This window comes from Mirounga leonina, unplaced genomic scaffold, assembly GCF_011800145.1.
Source record: "Mirounga leonina isolate KUSES-001 unplaced genomic scaffold, KU_Mleo_1.0 Mir_150, whole genome shotgun sequence".
Lineage (NCBI taxonomy): Eukaryota > Metazoa > Chordata > Mammalia > Carnivora > Phocidae > Mirounga > Mirounga leonina.
In genome coordinates, this window is record NW_023270374.1 from 30,992,818 (window position 1) to 31,017,380 (window position 24,563).

The 24,563-nt window shown below is 44.5% G+C and overlaps 1 long non-coding RNA gene across 1 annotated transcript in view; it reads right to left on the reverse strand.

Moving 5' to 3' along the window:
* Positions 1-1,114: 1,114 nt before the first annotated feature.
* The window catches only part of LOC118011484, a 48,931-nt gene continuing 25,482 nt past the window's right edge, over positions 1,115-24,563 (reverse strand). The window contains exon 3 of the long non-coding RNA XR_004679484.1: positions 1,115-1,140. This is a non-coding gene — a long non-coding RNA (uncharacterized LOC118011484). The remainder of the gene's footprint in view (positions 1,141-24,563) is intronic.

The window sequence follows — 24,563 nt, forward strand, 5'->3', positions numbered from 1 at the left end:
CCTCCTAGTGTTAACCAGGAAACTCCAGGTTGGCTGGTTAAAGGTCACATTTTGGAGGGGGGTTGAAACTGTGGTTAGGCTAGGTATTAAGTCTTGGTTTACTGACTTGGAGACTTAACATAACTGACTCCATCTTGGGTGTGTGGTTTTCTTTTGAACAATGCCTCACTGTTCCTTCAATTAGCAATAGCTTACTTAAAATGGGCTCCCCCAGCAGTAAATAATGAATTTATTTAGGAGACACTTTGTAAAGACTACAATAAATTAGATTTTAATAGTGGGCAGTGTGTTAACATGTTATAGGTTTTACAGTAAATGAAATAATGGTTTTATTCTATGTCTCTCAAGGGAATGGAAAAAATGCTGTGACTTGAACTCTTTTTTTTATGATTTGAACATTTTGAATGATGCCCAATCAGATACTCAATGGTTATCGATTTGGGGTGATTTTAACCCCCCACAGGACAATTGACAATGTCTGGAGGTACTTTTGGCTGTCACGACTAGGGTGAAGGAAGTTTCCTCTGGCATCTAAGAGGTCAAGGCCAGGGATGCTGCTAAACAGACAACTCCTCACAACAAAGAATTATCCAACCCCAAATGTCACTGGTGCTGTGGTTGACAAAGCCTGGTCTGAGCAAACCTGTGGGGTTATAGGGGGCGGAAAGAGGGTGTGGGAGTCATAAATGACTTTTTACTGTGTGAGGAAATTCAGCTAGAATTTAAATCAGTGGCATTGAATGGAAACAAAATTTCACCTAATAAGTCATTGGAGAATTATTTGTAAACATTGTATGTAATTCTTGATTAATTTCATTTTTCACATTAGAAATATTTTTTTTTTCCCAAATCCAAAACGCAGAGGCCTTTGGGATTGTCTGGATTGTCATTGTTCCCAGGGTTACTTGAGTTGGTTTTTATGATTTCATCTTCTGAGGAAGGAGTGGAAGTCAGAGGCTGAGCTAACGCTGTCTCCATTATCCACAATGGAGCTTGTCCCCACAAACTCCTTCCCCTGTAAGAAAAGCAATGAAATGCATTGCTAAGATTTTACTTACCTTCTCTTCAGTTGAAAGATTTTCCTCCTCCAAGTTCACCACACGCACGGTCTCTCATCCAAGGATAGGATTTCCCCAATGGCTGCCAAGGTGGAAATCAAAACATTAAAAAATACAAGGAACAAGGTAAAGGTCCCATTCATTGTTTCGTTTTCTTTACCTTTCATGCCCACGGAATATGGCTTCACCCCATCTGAGAAAGTCATTAGTGAGGGAAGAGACTGTGTAAGCATTTCCTTGAAATTGGGGCAGGTTTGCTGTTTTTGGAAAATATCAGGCTGGAAGGCATCAAATTCAATAAGAGGGGAAAGTTACTAAAGTAAAATTACAAGACTCTCTGATTTCAGAGGCTCTTGGTTAGAATTACCCCAATGCTCCCCTCTACTTGCCATGGGTCAACCAAAGCCACAACATAGTCCTAAGAGGCCCAGAAAGGGCCTGAGTTGCACAGGGCATGGGTAGGTCAGCATCAGATCTCCATCCAGAACACACGGGGAAAAACTGGTATTTATGAAGTGTGGTTGGCGAGCCAGGAACTGCACAAGGTGTGCCCTTAAAGACGTGAGAGCCTCCAGAGGAGTTTCAGAAGCCACAGCTAGGTTAGCATTTGAAAAGAAAACGAGGTGAGTAGATTCTTGTTTAAACTAACAGAAATCCAAATTTGGATTAATGAACATACTTGAAAAAGAAATGTCAGTGCAGTCATAAAATCACCGTCTTACGTGCATATTATCCGTGGCCTGTCCCCTCCTTCACGAGGCTGTGATTCCCTTTGAACCAAGACTTCTTAAAGGCAGGTGATTTATCTGTACCTATTTATCCCCACACCGAGAAGAATGTCTGACTTACGGCAGGTCCCCACAGAATCATGTTGAATTATTGTGTTTTAGTCCCAACGTGGCGGCAGGTTTCACATGATGCCTGGTGCATAGCATGAACTCCAGTACATGATATATTTAAATTGAATTTATCCACAATATAATAAGATTAGCAACAGCCGTACCATAGGATGGGTGCCAGAATGTAAAGGGACTAACCTCAGAGACAGTGCCTGGCATGGTAATGGTGGATAGTGGAGACTCACTTAACATCTGCTGGTGGGGCATTATCACAGGGGAGGGCCTCTTACAAGGCAGAAGCTGTGCATTTGCACAGGGAGCCAGCCAAGAGTTGCTGGCACTCTGTCTGCTCTGAGCAGCTCTCTGGGATGCAGCCTGATGTCCGCTAGGGAGCCCAGCGCTTCACCCGACCTCCGTATGGCTTTGAAACATGACAGGTGCCTCCCTGTGACGAGACATGCAAGATGTGGACAATTGAGGCTCCTGAAGTAGTGGGTGCAAAGCAACCAGTAATAACTGATTTCCAGGAAGTGGAGAGCAATATTAAACATATTTTGGTGCACTGGGTATTATATGAAAACAATGGATCGTGGATCACCACATCAAAAACTAATGATGTATTGTATGGTGACTAACATAGCATAATAAGATTAAAAAAACAAAAACAAAAACATATTTTGAAAAAAAATAAATGACTTGTTTAAAAATCGGGGCGGGGGGACGCTTATGCATGACTTCTCATCCCTCTACAGGTAGACTCTGACATCTGGATGTTGCTTCAGTTGAGTCTCCGAATTGCACACTTTGGTCTTCACTTCCTACCTCCTAGACTTCTCTTCATCTTTGCTGAGTGTTACTCGCTGGGGCGAGCCACCCCCTCCTACCTGGAGGAAGGGACTGGGGAAGGCGTTACTTACCAGCACAGCATGACAATGACAATGATAATAGCAATTGCAATGTAGCCAGCATTTAGGGAGTCCCTACCGCGTGCCAGACACCGTGATAGGGGTTGTTTGGAACAACCCTTTGCAGTTGGGATCCTGGGATGAAGGTTCAATCCTGACTGGATTGGTGTTTCTTCCAAGGTCAGAAGTTACTTCTCCTTGTGACCATAAGGGTTGTGGAAGACAGGCCAAGCTGTGGCAAGAAGTTTGCTAAGTGCTTTTCCCTATTCAACTGGCTTTGAATAAGCTCCTTGAATCATAAAGATTGGGTAAGACAGCAAGAACAAGTCCATCCAAGCCTCATAATTAGAATAATAAACAAATACGTTGATATGGTGGTCTGCTCACTCAGTAAATATTTATTGAGCATGTACTATGTACCAGACACTGTTTTAGGCCCCAGATCTATACAGAGAATACGACTTAAGAAGGCTCTTCTTTCAGGCAGCTGATGGCCCAGTGGTAAAAGATAGGAAAGTTGGAAAGAGAGAGAATACATGAGCAAGATTATTTCTGATAACAATAAATTCTGGAAAGACCATGAGACAAGGCCATGTGATAGAAAGTGCTTAGGGTAGTAGATGGTGGGGCAGAGCCAACTGCGAAGGTAACATTCCAGCTGGAGGAGCCCGGCTTGCCAAGATCAGATGGAGGCATGAGTAAATGGAGAAGCCCAGAGGCAGGAAGGAGGTTGGTGCTTGAGAAACAGAAAGAAGACCAGCGTGGCTAAAGCATAGTGAGTAAGGAGACAGTGGTAGAGATCGAGGATAGAGCAGTCAGCAGGATGCACTCATGTAGGAACTTGAGGGCCATGCTACGGAGCTTACAAAAATCTTCACAAGATCTAAATAAGAGTGTGAGGTGACTCTCTTGACATTTCAAAGAGCTCACCCAGGATGCCATGTGGCTGCTATTCCAGGTGATCAGGTAAAAGTTACTGTCGTTCTAAGGCCCATCCTTCATTCATTTACTTCAGAAGCAGAAATTGTGCATTTTCTATGGGCCAGGCACCTAGTGGTGAGTAACATAAACAAGGTCCTTGCCCTCATGTAGCTGAACACCGTGTGGGGTTCACAGCTCCACCAGTGCGTAAGTCATTAAAGTACATTGGTCGCCTCCCTTGGGAGGATTCAAGGGCTATTGAAGACAGAGCCAGAACAAGGCTTTCTGGAACAACTGACTGCCCGAGTGAGACTATGGTTCTCAGAAGTCACCCACATTAACAGAGGGATTCAGGGCAAAAAGTGTTTGTGTCAAGCAAATGTTATTTCCCAAATCCAGAGGGGAGACAGGAGGTATCTCACTGGGGCAAGGGACAGCAGTCCAGGAGGGCAGGAGCGGAGCTTAGGAGTGGCCAGGGACAGGCTAGAGAAAGAAGCTGGCCCCCAGCCAGAGGGCATGGTGAGCCAGGAGGTGGGTTTATGCTGAATGCAGCACTCTGTAAAAAGGGGTCCCAGCAGATCCCAACTCAATGGGGCCAGAAGGCAGCTTGCAGAAGAGAGTTCAAGTGCATGAGATCACAACATCAAAGGGTTCCTCTGGCTGTATGCTTACTTTAGCATTCAAGGTGCTCTTCTTCCAAGCACGGTCTCCGCCTACCTTGCAGCCCTTTCCTCCAGGCTCTCTGGCTCCCGGCCAGGAGGGAGACCCCCTACGACCCACCCCGCTAGTGTGGAGAAGCCACACTTGTTTCTGTTTGTCTAATACCAGAGTGGGAGCGTTTCTGCTAAACATAATAGAGTGAGACAAATTCTCTACTAGAGAGAGAGAGAAAAGATGATGTCTGTCGAGAGATGATGGGGGAGAGGGAGTAAGATGTGGAAGGGCACTGAGATTGCAAGGGAAAGAAATTTGCTTCTAATCCAATAGAGTTCTCCTTTAGTTATGCTTTAATAATTGCCCTTAGCTTGCCCCTTTCCCTTTGCTGATACTGTTTTGGGCTAGTTTTTACATTTAAATTGCATTCAGGAGGTTACGTTAGTGAAGCCAGGGGAAAGCCCAGAGGACAGAGATCTGAAGCAGAGAGAGCATGGCGGGGTGGGGACTTCTAGTGAGCCTCTTCCGGGCGGGTGGATTTAGGCTCCTCACGGGACGCCTCCACCTCATTCCTGCCCCGTGCAGTGCAGCGTGGCCAAATCTACCTTGTATGACTGTCGGACAATTAAAGGACATGACGCGAGGAGAGCCTATAGCCCACCGCAGTGTACTTTACCCATGCCCACGATGGTGCTAGACCTTCAGCGTGTGCTGAGCATGCCGGCGATCCCGTGGACACGGCCAGTCTCCAGGGAGCTAGGTCACGTGACTCTGCCCCATCCTGCCCCCACTCAGAACCTGCAGAGTGCACCTGCCCGAGGGTGCACCTGGCTCTGACTCAGGGCCTCTGAGAGGCGGAGTGCAAGAAATCCCACAGGGGAAGAGATAGGCCCATAGGGTTCTTCCTATCATGAAGCTGAATAAGAAATTGCATGAGCAACAGGGAATCAGGAGCCGAGGCAAAGGTGAAAGGATGTGTCATTCAAAGCCATGCTTTAGGGAGATGAAGAGAAGGAAGCAAGGTGGCCAAAGGGGAGGTGGGAGAGCAGAAGGCAGGCTCTGAGGTGAGCAGAGTTCAGAGAAAGTGCTGGAGGCCCAGTTTCACCACGGTTCCTGCCTTTCCCAAGGCCTGGCCTTGCCATTCACTGCCCTGGAGCCCGTGAGGCCCAGCCACATGCTCAGATGGCTAGTCAGTCACCCCCATGGGTAGCAGCGTCCTTGACCAGGGACACTTTTGCTCCCAGGAGCCATGAGGCATGTCCGGAGACAGTTTGGGTTAGTGGGACCAGGGCGGAGAGCATGCTCCCAGCATCCAGTGATGAGAGGCCGTGGAGGCTGCCGACATCCTGCAATGCACAGGCTGGGCCCCCATAACAAAGAGCTATGCAGCCCCAAGCGTCCAAAGTGCTGGTGCTGGGAAACCTTGCCTTTCAGTCAACTCTTTTCCGTGAAGGAACCACAACTCTGCCCCTTGAAACCTAAGGAATCTGGGAAACGCACTGTGTTTTCACTCCTGCTGTATTCTGAGTGTTTGAGGGCACTTTGGGGATGAGAGATCTGTACCCTCCAAGTTCATTGCTTGGGCCTAATGCAGAGCAGTCACCCAATACAGTGGATCTGCCTTGTAATTGAAGTTGGGTTTTAACCTATGGTTCAAATCTCGCAGACAGAGGCACCCTTGGAAGTCTCTCGAATCAGGCACAATACTTTGTACATGAGATGCACATGGCTTGGGGTATAGACAAAGGGCCTGGCTCGTGTTGGTTTTCATGTCTCAAGCTTTGAGGTTTAAAGTCCTGGATGCGTAGCTCAGAATACTGAGAACATTTCTCATGACGAGCGGCACTAGGGAATGGGGGACTTTCTGATGTACTAGGCACTGAAGAGAAGGGCTGGGGAGATTTCTGTATGAGCTACCATTTGTCCATTTCCCATATGTTAGGGTGACAGTAACAAGAGCTACATTACAAGGAGTTATCTGGATGAAGTGGCCCAAAGGAGATGCTTTGTATTCTTCAAGCTGCTATTTCTAGTTCTGTCTGCGGATAGTAAGAGCAACACCTCCAAAATCCAAATGGGGGGGTCCTTCAGATCCAATGTGATCTTAGGCAGAAATGTTTTCCCCAATAGCACAGAGTTAGAACTCTAGCACCCACATTCCAGAACATCCCCACAGCTCTTCAGAAAGACTCTGGGAACATGAGCCAAGACTAAATTTCTCACATCCAGAAGGAAAGGACTTTTGGATTAAGATGAAAAGAAAGTCTTCTGTGACATTTGGGGGTCCGTGGTGTACTCTAAAAAGAAATGAGGCAGATGAGATTCACAGATTCAAAGAAAGAAGACAGAGGGGACGCGCTCCACCAAGAATTAACCTCGGGGTAGGACTGTGGGTGATGGAACCCGAAGGAATTTTCTTAAACCAATGTATGAAGATCAGAAAACAGACAGGAGCGAAACTTTTAAACAAAATAACGGCATTGAAAACTGCGATAAAATTATCTTTAGCTGTAGTTTACTCCGTACCCTTAGGTTTTGGAAACCAGTTTAAGGGCTTCATGTTTATTATCTCATTTAATGCTAATAACACCAGGGGCTCTATTGGCAGATTCAGGGGGCTCCCCTCATCAGCTAGGCCTAGCGTTGGGGCACAGAGCCAAGCACTTCCGCTTCAAAACCCAAGATAGGATCTTTACCCTAAAGCCCAGCCTTCCCCTGCCCTCATCCCAGATAACTCCATGTGAAATCCACTGTCTCAGTGTGGCTGCTAGACTGTCTCTGCGGAGGAAGACAAACAGATGCCTTCCTGTGTTATACTGATAGCTAAATGATCACGAAGAAGTGAAGAGCATTCTCCACTACTCTGAGCACTCTTGGGTGAAGAGCGCTGAATGCCATGTATCTGTGCGGCTGTGTTCTTTTGCGGCAGCTGATCAGCTGGGAAACACTCAGAGCCAAGCTTTTGTCATTGTGATGTCAGCCTTGCGAATGAGATGTGGACCTCGATCAACGTGGAGTTGGCTGGATGTGGAGAAAACAAAAGGAAATGCAGGACCAAAAAAAGACACTTATTTCCTAACGTAATATTTAACCAAAACTAGCCTTAAAAGACTTTCTTTTTTAAAAACTTCCTCTATCTTGGGGGAAATCTTCACAAATTCCTCTCTGGCTGTAAGAGGAAGGTACATCATTAGAACGGTAATTTGCCCTTCAACTGTAATAAAGTCTTAAATTTTACCTGTGCCTTTCCAGATATGACCTCTGACCTCGAGTTGTCAAGCTGAATGCTCCTCGCCCCCTTCAAGTTGATGGTCATGCCATATGCTTCCACAGTCAGAAAATCAAGCCTTAGGTCAAATTCCATACCTCTGTGCAAATCTATAGAAAATTACCTTTCTAAATAACCAGGGAATTAATGTTTTAACTCTTAAATGACTGGTACTTCCTATCAGATGTAGAACAGAAATGAGTGTTTTCAGTAATTGCCTGGATCTTATATAGTGGGGTGTATTCTTTCTTACTGTATTATATTATTAAAATATATTACATAATACTGTGGCATATTAAAGTATATGTTATAATATTTTGTATTATTAAAATTATATTATGTTATAAAATGATGTTTTAAAGATTGCTAGGCTTTAGGAAAGGGATTGGCAGACTATGTTCTAGGAGCCAAAGCCAGCCCACCACTTGCTTTTGTAAATGAAGTTTTAATGGGACAGGGCCACACTCATCACTTACATGTTGTCAGTCGCTCCTTTTGCATGACAACAACAGAGCTAGCCATTGCAACAGAGACAGTATGGTCCACTGAGCCTGAAAAATTTATGATCTAACTTTTTTAGAAATCTTTGCCACTACCTGCCTTAAAATAACATAGGAACTACAATATTGAAACTCTATTTCCTCCTTATTAAATGAGAAGCTTTGGCAGGATGATAGCTAAAATTAAAATCACTTTCCTGCACTCTGATTGTTTGATCAAGTACAAATTTAGAATCCATCTTGCATTTAGTTGTCCAGTAAAATATTAGGGCTGTGTCCTCAAATATCCTAATATTTTTAGTGATGCTTTTTGGATCCCTTAATTTCTCAAAGGCTTTTGTAGATGAAATGACACTTTTTGGGTTATGACCATTATACACTGCTTGGTGTATACATCCCTCCCACCACTAAACTCTAGGCATTAAAACTTTATCCCCCTCCAAACCCCCTCACCCATGTCATGCCTACCTCTTCCTAACCCCTGTGGCACTAAAGCCCTAAAGCCTAATACCCTGAGATGGATCAGATGTTTCTATTTGCCAACATGGTCGTGTCATCAATAAGCCAAGTTTGGTATGATGTTGCACGGGATAGGAACTAACCCAGTATGTGCAGCATGAATGGGTGGGTCCACTCTGTGCCTACACCTTTGCCACCCCCAAGGTTTTCCTATGGGCTATGCTGTCAACCTTCCATTTCTTCTCCGTCTTGTTGGCCTTATGCCTCTGGTCTTCCTTAGCCCTTACTCCAAGGTGTAACTGTATCCTTGCCATTTGGTATTTGGACTGATCCCATGCCCTCTGGTTTGACTTATGATCTTACCTCTGGGATTGTCCCTATGGAAGACCTCCAGCATAGCCTCATCGGACCCAGCCTGTCTCCATTATGGCTCTGGCCCCAGCGGGCATAGGGTGAGCAATGCAGAGCCACTGAGAGGCCAGAGGGTGTCCAGGGCAGCTAAGTAAACGTGGGGCTCCATATACATGGGAAAATAGCTGTGCCAACATGACAGAGACTTGACTTGGAAATATGGAGGTTACAACTGTTTGGTGAACAAAACATAATCTGTTGAAGTCACCACCTCACTCTTGACTTCAGAAAGGCTAACGCATATGTGTTTGAAAGACACAATCAGGGAAGCTTATTAGGAGGAGTCTCAGTAGGGACAAGATTGACCTAAAATGCCAGACCAAAGCATTCTTGAAATTTCTGGCCAGTTTAACGTAATATGTATTTCATCCTTAAACTTTTAGGTAAAAAAAAAAAAAAAAAACAAGAAAAAAATCCCACCCCCTTAACTTTAATACTTTAATGCAGAGGTATAGCCTGGTCATTTGGAAGGTGAACTTTGAGCCAGACTGCCTGATTCCAAATCAAGGATCCATCTCTCATCACATACAACCTTGGACAGTTTGGCTGGACTCCTCTGTGCCTCAGTTTCCTCTTTTGTGAAGCAGAAATAATAGAAGTGCCCTATCAGATGATTGTGCAGAGAGCTAGCTGTTATAATCTGGTGTTTGCCATGTGCTAGACACTGAGCTGAGTGGTCCCACTCACCTACTTTTCACAAAGAGAAGGAACAAGGTAGGAGCAATGAGCTTCTCCGTGTATAGCAGGCCAGCAAAAAATAGTATTGCGTACAGGCAAAAAAAAACATATTGACTATTACTCTCAGATCTACTTTTTCCTCAAGTATAAGAGGCAGAAAAGAAGCTGTATTCCACATTGTCTTGACAGTTTTAACAAAAATACTAATGATAGAAAATAAAATTATTTAAGTACTTGTCTTGTGAGATCTCACTTAACCTTTATAATGCTTTGACACAGATCCTATTATCATACCCATTTTACAGATAAGAAAACAGAAGCTTGGGGATGGGAAGTCATTTGTTTCACATCACAAGGTCAGTGAATAATAGGAAGAGGATTAAGCCTGGTGGGTCTGTCTCCAAAGCCGTAGTTAAGTCTTTAAACTTACTGCCTTAGTTTGGGTTCCCCAGCAGAAAGCAGAGAAAGAGAAAGAGCTTGGGTGCAGGTGGTTTATTTGGGGAATGATCTCTGGAAGCAGGCATGGAGGAGCTGAGAGAGCAAGTCAGGAAGTGAGGGAATGCCAATACAAGGGTGTTTGCCGGGGTGGTCAAGTCCTAACTCCCTGGACCTCGGGGGGGGGGGGGGCATTTATCCACCTGCTTCAGTCCGCAGTAGCAAATGATGACTCCTGAGAGTGTTAGCTCTCTTATCCTTTGGGGATGTGTCGAAAGAGGGCTGAACAGGCTCTAGAGGCTTTGATACAATCTTGAGTCAGAAAAGCAGAAAGAAGGTCAGCAAGCACTTAGGAGACGTCCTGGTAGCATGGGTCTCATGAACTGGGCTCCACAACCACAGCTGAAATCATAGGTGGGCTGAGGGCTGTGGCACCGGCCACCTGAACCTCGGCTACACTCACTACAGCTCCAGTTCAATTTCATTTCTTCTTCGCCATGACCTTGTGAGTTAGGTGTTAAGTTTTCTACTTTCCAGTGAGACAAAGATCGAGGCCATGAATTGTCAATGACTTGTCCCAGGGCATACAAATGGACAGTGCCCTTTGAGCCTCCATTTATAGGCAGCTCTTTACGTTTGACTTTCTTTCTACTATCCCACACTCTGTTTAACTAAGTTTGAACAAGGCTTCATGCACAGGGATGCAAGAAACCAGATCAGACAATGCCCAGCCATCACCATCAGGACAGCAGAGAAGGGCATGAGACAGGGACATCCCGACTCTACCATAAGACAGTGCTCATTTAAGGAAGAAAGTGCCAGCCAGCCTTCCTCTGAGCTCTATCCATCTGGATAAGCAGGAAGATATCATTATCATTAGAAAAGGCAAGCTCCCAGCCTTATGGATACTTTATCTTTACAATATAGACATCGATGCTGCATCAGTCCTCAAAGATTTGCTATGAGTATTGAAGAAGACGCTAGCTTTTTCATTTGCTTTTTAATCACTGAATGGCCCCAAAATTATATTTCTATATAGAGACAGCAAGAGTCTTTGGGTGAGGGGCACCCTATGCATAATGTTCATGCATCTTCATTGATTTCTCCCCCTGCAAATGTGCAGAAAGGATTGAGCAATCTATGACCCTGGAGGTTTCTGGGTTTTGTCTTCACTCTCTAAACATGAAAAGAAAAAACAAAAACAAAAACAAAACACACACACACACAAGACTTGAGGCAACTCCCTATGTTTCAATCATCCAGGAAGTGATTCTGGGTGATAATAAGAGAGGATAGTGTAAAAGGGGGACAGGGGGAAATTACTGGTTCGGTCAAAGCTTGCAAAACGACACCAGTGATTAAAACATCTTACGCTGTCCTTGGGCTGCAAAAGCCGTCACTGACAAAAGATCTCATACACACACACACAAAAGGAAAGAAATTAGCCATTAAGAAATATTTCAGCATAATGCAATTATTACAGCTGTATAATTGAATGGGGAAACCATTGATCTGTAGTAGAAAGGAAATTGCTCTTCTCATTGTGTTCCTATGAATATGTGAACATTAATCTCCATCTATAATCAACGTTCATTTCAAATCTGATTGCGTGCTACTAAACACCCGTAGCTATGCTAACATTATGTTAATATGGTTCAACATCATAGCTCCCAGCTTCACAGCACAAATATTTTTCTTTGGCAATCAATAGTAATTTCAGCTGAGTGGATGGAAGTCACGTTTTAATGGTAATCTTTCCTCCAAGCCTCCAAGTGCAAACTCAGTTGGTGTCTTAACATGGCTGCAGTGCGTTGCATATAATCAGATAAATTAACCTGAAAAGAAATGGAGGAAGGAAGGGAGGGAATGGGGGTTAGAAATAAGAAGCAAGCTGGGCAAGACTCTAAATCTACCTAATAGATGAAAGTGCTCATTAGGGAGGAAAAAGTGAGGCTAGATGATGTGTGGTTGGGACTGCATGAATGTGTGCTGGTTGGGGGAGAGGTGTGCAGGAAGGGGGCTGCGAATGTTGAGGAATGAACTATTCCTTCTGGCTGGGAGCCCATGGGATGGGGCAGTGGATTTTGCCAAAGTGATGAATAGGAAGGGATAGGAAGCTTGGCAAACCTGGGTGGATGGTACATGCTTGCTTCTGAAGAGACCACTCAGATGCCTCTCATTCATGCATTCATTCGTTCATGCACACATGCATTCATTCATGCACTTACAGAAAACAGAAAATTTTATAAATTTATAAATTTCTATATTTATGGAACAAAACATTTTTTAGATGAAGTCATGTGTGAACAAAGAATCTACATGTTTAAGCACCACTACTGCCAGGCACCAGGAATGCAAAGATGAGCAAAGCCCATCTCTGTCCACGGAGAGCTGATGGCCCGGAAGGGGAGTCAGACCATAAAGAACGCACGGTATCAACCTGCATTGTTTTGGAACTCTCTAGACCCTCCCGGCTCCCCTGGCCATTATGATTCTCTTCTTCCTTGAGGAAGAGAAAGAGAGGCAGAGAGACAGAGGGAGGGAAGAAGTTTGCAGATAGAGAGAGAGAACAAAAGAAGAGTTTTGGTTATATTCGTAGGTCGAACATTAGTTTCAACCCCCAAAGATCTCACTGATGACATTCTTAGGGCAGCTCACTTGCTCTGCTCCCACATCCTAGGCTGCTGTCCCCCACCGGCCCTCTTTCTGCTCACACCTCTTCCTCCCACAGCAACTTAAATCACAGGCTCCTTCTCTGGGAAGGATCAAGGTTATAACCTCCAAGTGTGTGTGTTGTTTAATACAATGCAAAGGAAAAAGAAACGAATACAAGCGGGTCCCCAGCCTCTGGCCCCAGAGGAGAGCTCTGGCGTCGTCTCTTCCCTTCGCGCTCCCCAACCCCCTGCCCTGTCCTTCTTGGGTCCTTCTTTGAAGATAAGAGGAGGAGAGCATTCTCTGAAGGATGGCAGGGCATACACTGAAATGAGAAAGGAAATCCAGAGAAGAAATGACCATGGGCCGAGGAGGAAGGAGGAGGAGGACATTTCTGGGTAAGAGGTAATGGATGTTATATGTTTGCTTTTTTTGAGGAGTTCAGAAAGAGGAATAATTTGGAAATAGAAACTGCGCTGGATATGGGAACTACTGAAAATGTTAGTAGAAGGAACAGAGTTTTAAAACCTTTGCCAGGATATTTTGCAGCTTGCTTCACTTTGTCAGCCTCTGTAGAGACCTTGGTAAAGAAATTAATAACCCATGCTTATTTGTTTTCTTCATTATAATCCTAAAGTGAGTAAAGATTTGAATTACTTTTACCAGCCTCTTGTAGTCTCAAAATGTCTTTTTCAGGATGACATTAATATTGTTATCATCAAATATATCCTATATAACAATATATGGAACTATCAGAGATTTTATTCCAGAAATTCTTGCCCAATTTCAATTTTATCAGCTTTGCTTAGTATAATTGCCCCCTCCCCTGGCTTCCCTAAACCTTGGGGTTTTTCCCTTTTAATCTACCACCCTACACGATAGCCAGTAAAGCGGGCACCATTAGGCACAATTTTCAAGACATTTGGAAACTAAGCATCCAGAACATGGAAACAAGACTATATATTTTCAGCCATGTTTAAAGTCATGCAAAACCCGATGATGTACTAGACAAAATTTCACTAAACTTCTCGTTAAATGTTTAGAAGCCTATTTTGAGTTTTACTGCTTATTAGCAAAGCCCAAAAGAAAAGTCATTGGGGAAAATACTCAATCTTTCCAACGCAAGAAAAACAGCTGAAATAATATACAGAAAACAATATGGCGACAAATAAAAACGTATTCCTTTGTCAGCAGATTCTGCCAGAAGATACAGAGAAAACCTTGCTAAAGATTTGAAAAGTCAAGTGTTAAAAGAAATTACTTGGTGTGTGAGGTTTGCTATACAGTTGGGTAAAAGTACAGATGCTTCTAACATTTTTTTCCTTACGGAATTTGCCACATGAAATACAGAATGAGCTTTTTTTAAACACTGAAGAATATATGTAATGGAGAAAAAATATTTCAGCAATAAATGACTGTTATAAAACCAATATTTTATGGAATAACTAAAAGTTACTAGTAGAGTGACTAATTGATTGGAATTTATTTTTTTTTAATTTCAAGTAAAATTACAAAGATAGCTCAGGACATGAAAATCATAGAGTAGATTATGACAGTAACAAAACAAACAAAACTTGACGCCTAGGTGTGCAAAGGTATTTACAGTTTGTCATCAGCATGCTTAATTTTATAAAAAGATCTTTAAAATACAAAATAATACTTCTTTTATAATGAGCTAGAGACTGTCAATGGAAAGTAATTTTTATGACATAGCAAAGAACTTAAAGGGGATGCTAGGTTTATTTATTTTTCTTTTTTAAATGACAAGTTTACTGAACATTTATTTTTCTACCACGGCAAAACCTCTCGGTATGATGTCACCTACAAGATAATTAAGTAATAATAACCATGATGCCAATAATGGTTACAATACAATATCTCACTTCAAAGTTAAGGCAACGTTTTAAAATGAGGAATGGAGTATCTGTTAGGTGAATGAAACAGGCTATGGGGAGAGTGTTTTGAAAATGGATGTTTGAAAACATCTCCTTTGTTATAAGATTTAGTTGCTGAAACAATAAAAATGCATTAATTATAAGAACTCTCACAGCTACATCCTTCAACATACATAACAGAGTTGTTTAACCTGTTTAAAATTTTTCTAAACAAAATTCTTCCGTAGTAGAATTTGAAGTGTTTGCATTAACAGATGGGGGCAACACATTTCCATGATCTTGTAAAGCTACTAGTTGGCATTAGGGAAGATGAATATTCTGTACTTTGCATCAAACCCTGCTGCATAGTTGGTGAATGAACTGAGATTGAAGAAATGAGTAGGAGCCCGAGGGAAGCAGAGGCCTGGAACGCCTGTTCTTCTGCATGTCGATCTCTGTGTCCATTCCCGGGACAAACCACTCCTAAACTTTGTGATCATCTTGCACACGGTTCTGGCGTTTGAACTCAGCTGAGTAGTTCTTACTTAGGGACTTTGGAGCAGTGGCAAGCAAAGGCGACTGGGGCTGGAGACATCTGAGCACTTTTCTATTGCTTCAGACCCAGAATGTCTGATTCTGGGTGTAGGATCACTGCGGTGGCTGAAATGATCGGGGGCTGGTCAAGAATTTCTCTCTCTCTCTATCCAGTTCCCCCCATGACTCGCCTGGCTCCCCTATAGCGTGGGGGCCCAGAAGGGTCGGACTTCTCACATGATGGCTGGCTTTCCCCAGCATGAGTGTTCCAAAGGACTCAAGTGGAAGCTCTGAGGTTTCTCATAATGTGGTCGCCCAAGTCCCAGAAAGTTGCTTCCGCTACATCCTATGGGTCACCAAGGTTGCTGGGGCCAGTCCAGCCAGATACAAGAGAAATAGGGATACAAGGGAAATAGACTCCATCTCTCAATGCAGGGAGCACTGCAACTGCAAAGAGAAGAAACTGAAGGCAACCGTCAACTTCGGGATGAATTAACTGACATAAGGCACCTGAAAGCAGCGGGTACTGTCGCTAGCATATTAATCAGTGTTTAAATAATGTAAAGATCATGCGAACGCTTCTCTTCCTTTAGTAAAATAAATTGTTTATTAACCTTCATCTACCTGACAGTTCTGTGTCTTTAAGTGTACCTTGTTCATTATTCTGTCCTCAGAATTTTCTTTTTCTTGTTGGGAATTTTATTTATTTATTTTTTCTAATTGAAGTGCAGTTGACATACGAGGCCAGAATATACAAGGGGAAAAAGACAGGCTCTTCAATAAATGGTGCTGGGGAAACTGGAAAGCTGAATCAAATACTTCTCCCAACTAAACCACATTCATCTGTGGTTATGATGAATGATTCCTTCTATTTTCTTTAACACACATAGCCTGACAAAGGATATTTTTTCCCATTTGGGGAATAGAATACTAACAGCTAATGTTTATTGAACATTTCTGATATGCTGAGCTTTTTTTTTTTTTCCACAAATGATCTAATTTTATCCTCCCCACAAATTTTCTAGGTAGGTACTCTGTGTATTTGCACTCTCCAGATAAGAATAAAGCTTAGAGAACTTTGTGACTGACCCTGGGTCACATAGCATGTAAGCAGCAAACGGATGAGAGCAGTCCAATCTAGTTAACAGCAGTAACTATGCTCTGAACTGCCATGTAGTTGAGCAATCTGTAAAGATAAACATGTTAAATTACATTTCGTTGTACATTTTACGAATTAGTTTCATTCTAGTTTATTAAAATAGACCACAAAAAAATTATGTATATCTTTTCTATGGAATACTATGTAACTATCATAAAAAATGAGGTAGACGCTTGCATATATTTTTGAAAACAAAGTTGTAGGAATATATATATATATATATAGAGAGAGAGAGAGAGAATATATATAACGTATATATACTACATCAATATTATACACATGCATGGATACATACACACATAGAAAGAGAGAGAGCATTTCCACAAAAAAGACACATTAAAAACCTTTGAGATGTAGTTCATAGCGGGAAATGAGAGCTGGGTTTACTTGACAAGAAGAAAGAAGATTGTTTTCCTCTTCTTTATTATTTATTGTCACAGCAGATGCTGCTCCTGGCCTGCCCATATTCCTCAGCCCACCCCAAAGATTACATGCAGCTTTGTCTGCAATTCCCATATATGTGAGTTTGGCTTCCGACCTCGCTCTCTCTCTCTCTCTCTCTGTGTCTGTTGGTCTGTCTCTCTCTCCCAGGATTCTTCTTTTTTTTTTTTTTTTAAGATTTTATTTATTTATTTGAGAGAGAGAGAATGAGAAAGAGAGAGCACATGAGAGGGAGAAGGGTCAGAGGGAGAAGCAGACTCCCTGCCGAGCAGGGAGCCCGATGCGGGACTCGATCCCGGGACTCCAGGATCATGACCTGAGCCGAAGGCAGTCGCTTAACCGACTGAGCCACCCAGGCACCCAAAATCTTTTTTTTTTTTTAAAGATTTTATTTATTTATTTGAGAGAGAGAATGAGACAGAGAGAGAGCATGAGATGGGGGAGGATCAGAGGGAGAAGCAGACTCCCCGCCGAGCAGGGAGCCCGATGCGGGACTCGATCCCGGGACTCCAGGATCATGACCTGAGCCGAAGGCAGTCGCCCAACCGACTGAGCCACCCAGGCGCCCTCTCCCAGGATTCTTCTTGTACTACTGCTTGGGGCAGGTCAGAAGCACCTGGAGCAAACCTCAACCAATGAGGGACGGCGGTTATGGAAACTCCTCCCACCTCCCCAAGGCGTGCTCTTCCTAGAGTCTCATGGGTCCCCACAGGACTGTGACCCAGTTGCCCAGAGCAGTGCCCCTCCCCCTTCACACCTCCTTTGCTGGCCTTCCGCATTTCCTGTCTCACTTCCCACTTCCTCACCATGCTGCCCTGGACCACCTCCCAAATAAACCGCCTGCATCTGAATTCCTGTCTCAGGCTCTGCTTGGGGGAGAACCCAAATGAAGACAAACACGAGTTAAATTTTTGCTTTGTGCTCATGTAACTTTCATGTATGCACGCAAAAACCCCGCTATATTTAAATTAAAAAAAAAAACCAAAACAATAAAAAGTACATTATTTTCAGCCACGGGTTGCATTATCCGTAATGCACACACTGGGCCTGTGACGGAGGCTCTGGCTTCTACCAACAGACACGAATGTATTCTGAGGGCCACAGTTGAGTCTAAGGAACACCGGGCGGGGTGGCGCGGGGGTCTCTCCAGCAAGGCTTGGAGCCCGATGCCATCCACGCGCACTGCCTTGCCCAATGGAGGGTGACTTGCTGCCCTGGTTCCCGTCCCCAACCCCGCTACGGGCTCCGCACCGGGCCTTTGCTGAAGGATGCTCGCTTCCCCAGCACAGGGGCTGGGCCCAGAGGCCCTGGGGATTCCTTGTCAGGCTCTGACACAGAGCCCTGGGCCCTGGCCCTGGGGAGCTGAACAAAGTCGTCTCAAGATTACAAGCCATTTCAGCCCGATCAGGGGTTACAGCCCCTACTTTTAACATGCTGCTTTTATTTGCAGGCTATGAAGTATAATAGTTCACCATTTTGGTTTAAGTATCACCATAAAAGTCAGTGAGATGGAACAGGCAATAAGTGGCTCTTTTACATAGTGTGGCTGAGGCTGGGAGCTTACGTCTTCATTAACCCACAGAAGTGGCTCTGAAAGAGAATGCCGGGCTGGGCGCCCCCGAGCCTCAGGGATCCCCCAGAACCCAGCCCCACCGTCCACCTCCTCTGACCCTGTGGGCCTCCAGGCGTTCCTTCCCAGAGCTGATGCTGAGCAAACAGGGAAAGCAGGAAGGAAAAAGAGCTGATGAACTTCTTAAGAGTGATTCTCAGTGTGTGGAGGGTATGAGCAGCTTTGGGATGGAAAGTGGAAAACTCTTCCTGGCGTAGAGGGGTTTGTCCAGCAAGATACGTCACCTTGCCATCGTCTGGGCGTCAAGTATTCTGGGTACTTTTCCCCATAATAGCAAATGAGCTTTCCACATTAAAAAAAAAAAAAAAAAGGCATTTTTTGATGGAAAAAAATAAGCTTTCATATCCTCCATCCAGAATCTGTCCCAGAGGCATAAAATCAGTAGGCATATGCTATGGTCCAAACATGTGTGTCTCCTCCCAAATTCATGTGTCAAAATCCTAATGCCCAAACTGAGAGTATTAGGAGGTAGGGCCTTTGGGAGGTGCTTAGGACATGAGGGTGGATCCCGGTGAATGGGATCAGTGCTCTGATAAATGACCTCACAGAGCAACCTCGCCCCTTCCGCTAGGTGAGGACACAGAAGTCTGCAGTCTGCAACCCTGAAGTAGGCCCTGGACAGAACCCAGCTAGCCCTGCGCCCTGATCTCTGACTTCCAGCCTCCAGAACTATGAGAATAAATGTGTCCCTATAACAAGACAAGCCATCCTATTTCCAATTTTACCCATATTTTATTTTTCTTAAAATGAAGAGATCTACCCTTCTAAAAGAGATCATTCACCTCATGGGAGAAACCATAGCCAGAGCTTGGCAGATCCTCATTACCCATTGGTGCCTTTTTTCCCTTTTTTCTTTTTCTTTGTTTGTTTGTCTCTTTCTTTCTTTCTTCCTTTCTGAAAACATTTCTTTTTTTTTTTTTTTAAAGATTTTATTTATTTTTTAGAGAGCGAGCAAGAGAGAAACAGCATGAGAGGGGAGAGGGTCAGAGGGAGAAGCAGGCTCCCTGCCGAGCCGGGAGCCCGATGTGGGACTCGATCCCAGGACCCTGGGATCATGACCTGAGCCGAAGGCAGACGCTTAACCATCTGAGCCACCCAGGCGCCCCTGAAAACATTTCTTAAGGGCCAAAGTTCCAGATTCAGTGGACCCAAGCCATGTAGTGAAACATACACAACTTCTCGCTTTCTTATTCTCACATTCGTGCCAGACAGTGCTGGTCAGCATAGGCTAGCCTACCTCTTCATGTCTCCAAATAACAACTATGGACCTGTTAAGTTTGCCCTCTCTGCCTCAGATTGTGCTTTCTTAGAAGGCCACTGCCCTTACACTGTCTTTCCGATTATTCTCTTTCTCATAGAGGTGAAATCACGGCCGTGTGGTTATGTCTTAACAAACATGCCTTGTTCTGGCCAGAGAAGCTACTCATCTATGAAGTCTTCACTTTGCAGAAATGCCTGTTTTGTTCAGTGTCTTTCAAGTTGTCGAACATACCCCTTTCTGATCCATAGTTACCATTCACCTGTCTCATTTGTACGTCATGAAACCACGGGGTAAGAAGGAGCATTCTTCACCAGTTCCGGAGTCTGAGCCAAGCGATAATGCAGAAATCCCTGTTCTTTAAATCTGTGGCTGTGAGAAGACCATTTCTTCATAATCCAAAAATGCAAAAGAACACTACAGAAAAGTCTGTTTTTGGACACCCAAGAAATAATGCACGTTCCCTCATCCATAAGGAAATACATAGCAGTTAGAATGGGTCAAGTCGGATCTTTCTTTTTTTTTCTTTGTTTTTTTTTTAAAGATTTTATTTATTTATTTGAGAGAGAGAATGAGATAGAGAGAGCACATGAGGGGGGGAGGGTCAGAGGCAGAAGCAGGCTCCCTGCCGAGCAGGGAGCCCGATGCAGGACTCGATCCAGGGACTCCAGGATCATGACCTGAGCTGAAGGCAGTCGCCCAACCAACTGAGCCACCCAGGCGCCCACGATCTTTCTTATTATTCATGTCAAAACTATACTTAGTTGATCAACGAAGGCAGCGTCTTCTCCATAACCCCAGACTCTGTGCTCAGCAAGGGTGTCACTTAAATTTGCCAGTCAGTAGCCCTCTGGCCCCTTGGAGATAGGGAAGAGAGCTAGCACGGTAGCTTCTATGATCCACATATGGAGGATTCAGAACTTTAACCCGTCTGGAATGACTCAACATCTGAACACCCCAGAACCAAACATTCTGCTGCATGAACGTGCACCCAATATCCCGGCCTTCCACAGCCATCACCCATACGCTAAGGCTCCCATCCCTCTGTGGCTCGGCATCTTGAAATGACAGGGTGAGGATTGCAAGCAAGCCCAGACACCAAACTTGCAGCAAAAGCAGACCTTATCATTTGTTCTGCATGATGTATTTCTGGTCTACTCTCCTCTAGCCATTTATTCTCTTCCATTCCACTCTCCTTCCAGTGTTTCAACTACAATTTTGCATTTTCTCCTGATTTTGCTTTTACTGTTGGTGGTTTTTTGTTGTTGTTGTTGTTTGTTTTTTGGTTTTTTACATTAAGTTCCCCATTATCTTCTCCAATATACTCTTGACTTCACCTCCACAGTGGCTTTGATTATCCTCTTTAGCTCTGGTGCTTCCATCAAGCATAGGCCAGTGCCCCACGGGGCTTCCCCTGGCCTGTGTGCGGGGACCGGGGAGCTGCTTCTTCGCCAGCCGTCTACACACACTTCCCAGGATGCTGCTGCAGGAGGCTGCCTCCTGCCACCTTCTCGTCAGGAATAATATTTCTAATAAATCCACAGCCACAGATTCTCTCCAGAAAAATTATGGAGCTCTCAATGCAAGAACTGTTGCATTGTGCTTTCGCCCGGAGGTTTGCCTCTGCGGGTCCTTGTGTCGCTTACCAGTTTCCTGCGTGTTTGAGAAAACTTGGCTTTCTCATCTTTGAATTTTTCCCCTGGAGCAGTTCAACATGCACGGGGCTTCCTATGTGCAGCATCAGGATGGTGTCTTTTCCCACAGGATTAAGGATTCAACTGGCCACGACCCATCCCTGGATGACTCATCACGTGGTTTGTGTCCCCTTTAGTGGAAGATGTCCTAAAACACGTGGAAGTCCTCTGAGACAGGAGTAAGATTCAGCTTGTTCCCCATCCTCCTCCGTCACAGCACAGCAGAGACCTCCCTCTACGGGTGGCTCCGTAACTGTGAGCCACGGCCTTGGGCCTCAGACGCCGGGACAGAACAGCATTAAGACCGACAGGGCAGAGGAAAGGGCACCAGTGTCCGGAACTTGAAGGAGCCACCGTCATCTTCCTCAAGTGAACTTCTGGGAGCTCCCCAAGGAGATGAATTTCATTTTCTGGGACACCATCATCCCCTACAGTCCTCATTGGCCTTCCACCCCCTTCAGTTTCTTCGCTGTGCACATTCACACCTCCACGCTAGAGCTAAGGTCCCTGCTGCTGACTCGTGGACACTTTGTCACGGACGTGCTTCCATCTGTATCTGTCTATCTGTTGGTCTGTTGCCTCAGTTATTTACCTCCGCTTTCCTCCAGACGTTTGGAAGTGCTGGAAGTCTGAACTCTGATTTACAGAGGGGGAGTTATTTAATTCCACATGATGGAAAGTGTTCCACGATCTGTCTATATTTGGGAATATCCAGTCTCCTGGCATCACACAGAACCAGACACAGACTAAGGCCTTATGTTTCCTGTTTAACTTAACAACCTGCACAAATGTCCCTTCTACATATTATCAATGTGTCCTTAATAGGCTCACAATTCGCGAAGCAATCTCAGTCTGATCTGAATAAGCAAAATCCTGCCGGCTGAGGTACATGAGGACCCAACCGGTTCGCACAACCAAGTACAATATCAAAATACTCATACGAGCCCAGAACAGCATCTGTTATGCCTTTTGAAGAATGCCAGTTCTTGACTGTTGTATTTTAATGTGTTTAAGAATCGTGGTCTCATAAGGGATCTTCTCATTTGGTTTTTATTTTTGTTTTGACATAGGATGGGGTATGGGGTGTGACTCACTGAGACGATCCAGGGAAATATCTTAACAATAGTGCACTTTCTGTTTTGGCGATGTCATATTATTCTCCACTCTCTACCAGTAAACTATTGGCTACGAAAAGTTTTTACAACCCTCCTTGAAGGCTTCCAGCAACTACACAGATGTCTCTCTGCACAACATTAGCTGTGGAAAGAATAACTGTGTTAAAGAGGCATTTTCCAGTTATAGGGAGGAGCAGAGCCACTCTTGTAGGGTGAAAGTTCTAAACTGTGAGTCCCATTGGGACAGCCTCGGTGAGCCCTCTCAACTAGAAATTTAGACACCCATCTGTATCATATCTGCCAAGTGGATGGGGTGGTAATGAGAAGGAATGTGAATGGAGGCTGGGGGATAAAGATGGAACAAAGAAGCAAGACGGCCAGAATGATTCCTCAGACTGGATAAAATTACCCTTTAAGATCACCTATCCCCTAAAGAAGATGTGGTATATATATACAATGGAATATTATGCAGCCATCAAAAGGAATGAGATCTTGCCATTTGCAACAACGTGGATGGAACTGGAGGGTATTATGCTGAGCGAAATAAGTCAATCAGAGGAAGACATGTATCATATGATCTCACTGATTTGAGGAATTCTTAATCTCAGGAAACAAACTGAGGGTTGCTGGAGTGGGGGGTGGGGTGGGAGGGATGGGGTGACTGGGTGATAGACACTGGAGAGGGTATGTGCTCTGGTAAGCGCTGTGAATTGTGCAAGACTGTTGAATCTCAGATCTGTACCTCTGAAACAAATAATGCAATATATGTTAAGAAAAAAAAAAAGAAGAAGGTAGCAGGAAGGGAAGAATGAAGTGGGGGAAATCGGGAGGGGTAGACGAACCATGAGAGACGATGGACTCTGAAAAACAAACTGAGGGTTCTAGAGGGGAGGGGGGTGGGAAGATGGGTTAACCTGGTGGTGGGTATTGAGGAGGGCACATTCTGCATGGAGCACTGGGTGTTATGCACAAACAACGAATCATGGAACACTACATCTAAAACTAATGATGTAATGTAGGGGATTAACATAAGAATAAAAAAAAATCTTAATAAAAAAAAAAAAAAGAAGAAGATCACCTATCCCCAAGTTCACTGAACAACTTTTTAATGCCTGACTCAGCTTTCACTGAATGTTGACAATGGGAAAGAAGTGGAGGAAGAGATACCTAATAATAAACAGAAATTATCTGTTCACTTGGAAGGTAGAGAGGACTCTGTCAATTGAGTCAATGTTATCTGGTTTATACATCTATTGTTTATGAGTTTGATGACTGTGAGTTGGTCCCAAGAGTTTGATCATCAGGAGAACAACCACCAGTCAACTCATATTTCAGGATACACGATGTTGAGGGGGCTGTCACTTCTTTATCCTAGCTCATCGGACTCCCTCTGTGAGGAAGTTTGAATCTTGAGCCGCATATAAAAAGTCATAAATCATTGGAACTGAGTATTTCTAGAAGCACCTTTTTGACACTTTCCCTGAGTTCCTGCTGCTGAGATCCCTCATGCTGTCCTGCTTTCTGTCCTTCCCAAAGCCTGGCCGTTCAGCTTTTTCTCTACTTCTCTGAACGATCCACTATATACCTCAAAAAAAGAAAAAAATTGTATTTGCTTCCATTAGCCTGATGTGGATTCTATTTCTTGCGACATCGGGACCATAAGTCACGCAGGAGCCATGAGGCCTTTTCCATTCGAGTACAAATGGAGGTACATGGAAGCCACAATTTCTTTAACTGGATTTCAGGACCCAAGGGCAGGATAATTAACCTTTTATTAGGGAAGCTGTGAACCCTGCCTCCTCCTCTCCAGGCAGAGACAAACAGCTCTCCACCCGGGCCTGCCCGAGCGATGTGGTTGTTTGAGCGCCCGCGCGCCCGCACAGGAAGGGAGCTGCTGGAGCTCGCCCAGGAAGCCCTGGCCAGCACCGAGCGCTGGAGGGCCCGGGAGGAGGGCTCCCGCCTCACCCTGGGCGGTCGGGTGGAAATAAGCTGTGTCTGCCACCCGGTTCTGGCAGCAGAAGCAGCACCAGCACCAGAGAAGGTTCGGACTCCAGACCCCCCAAAACCAGGAAATTCCA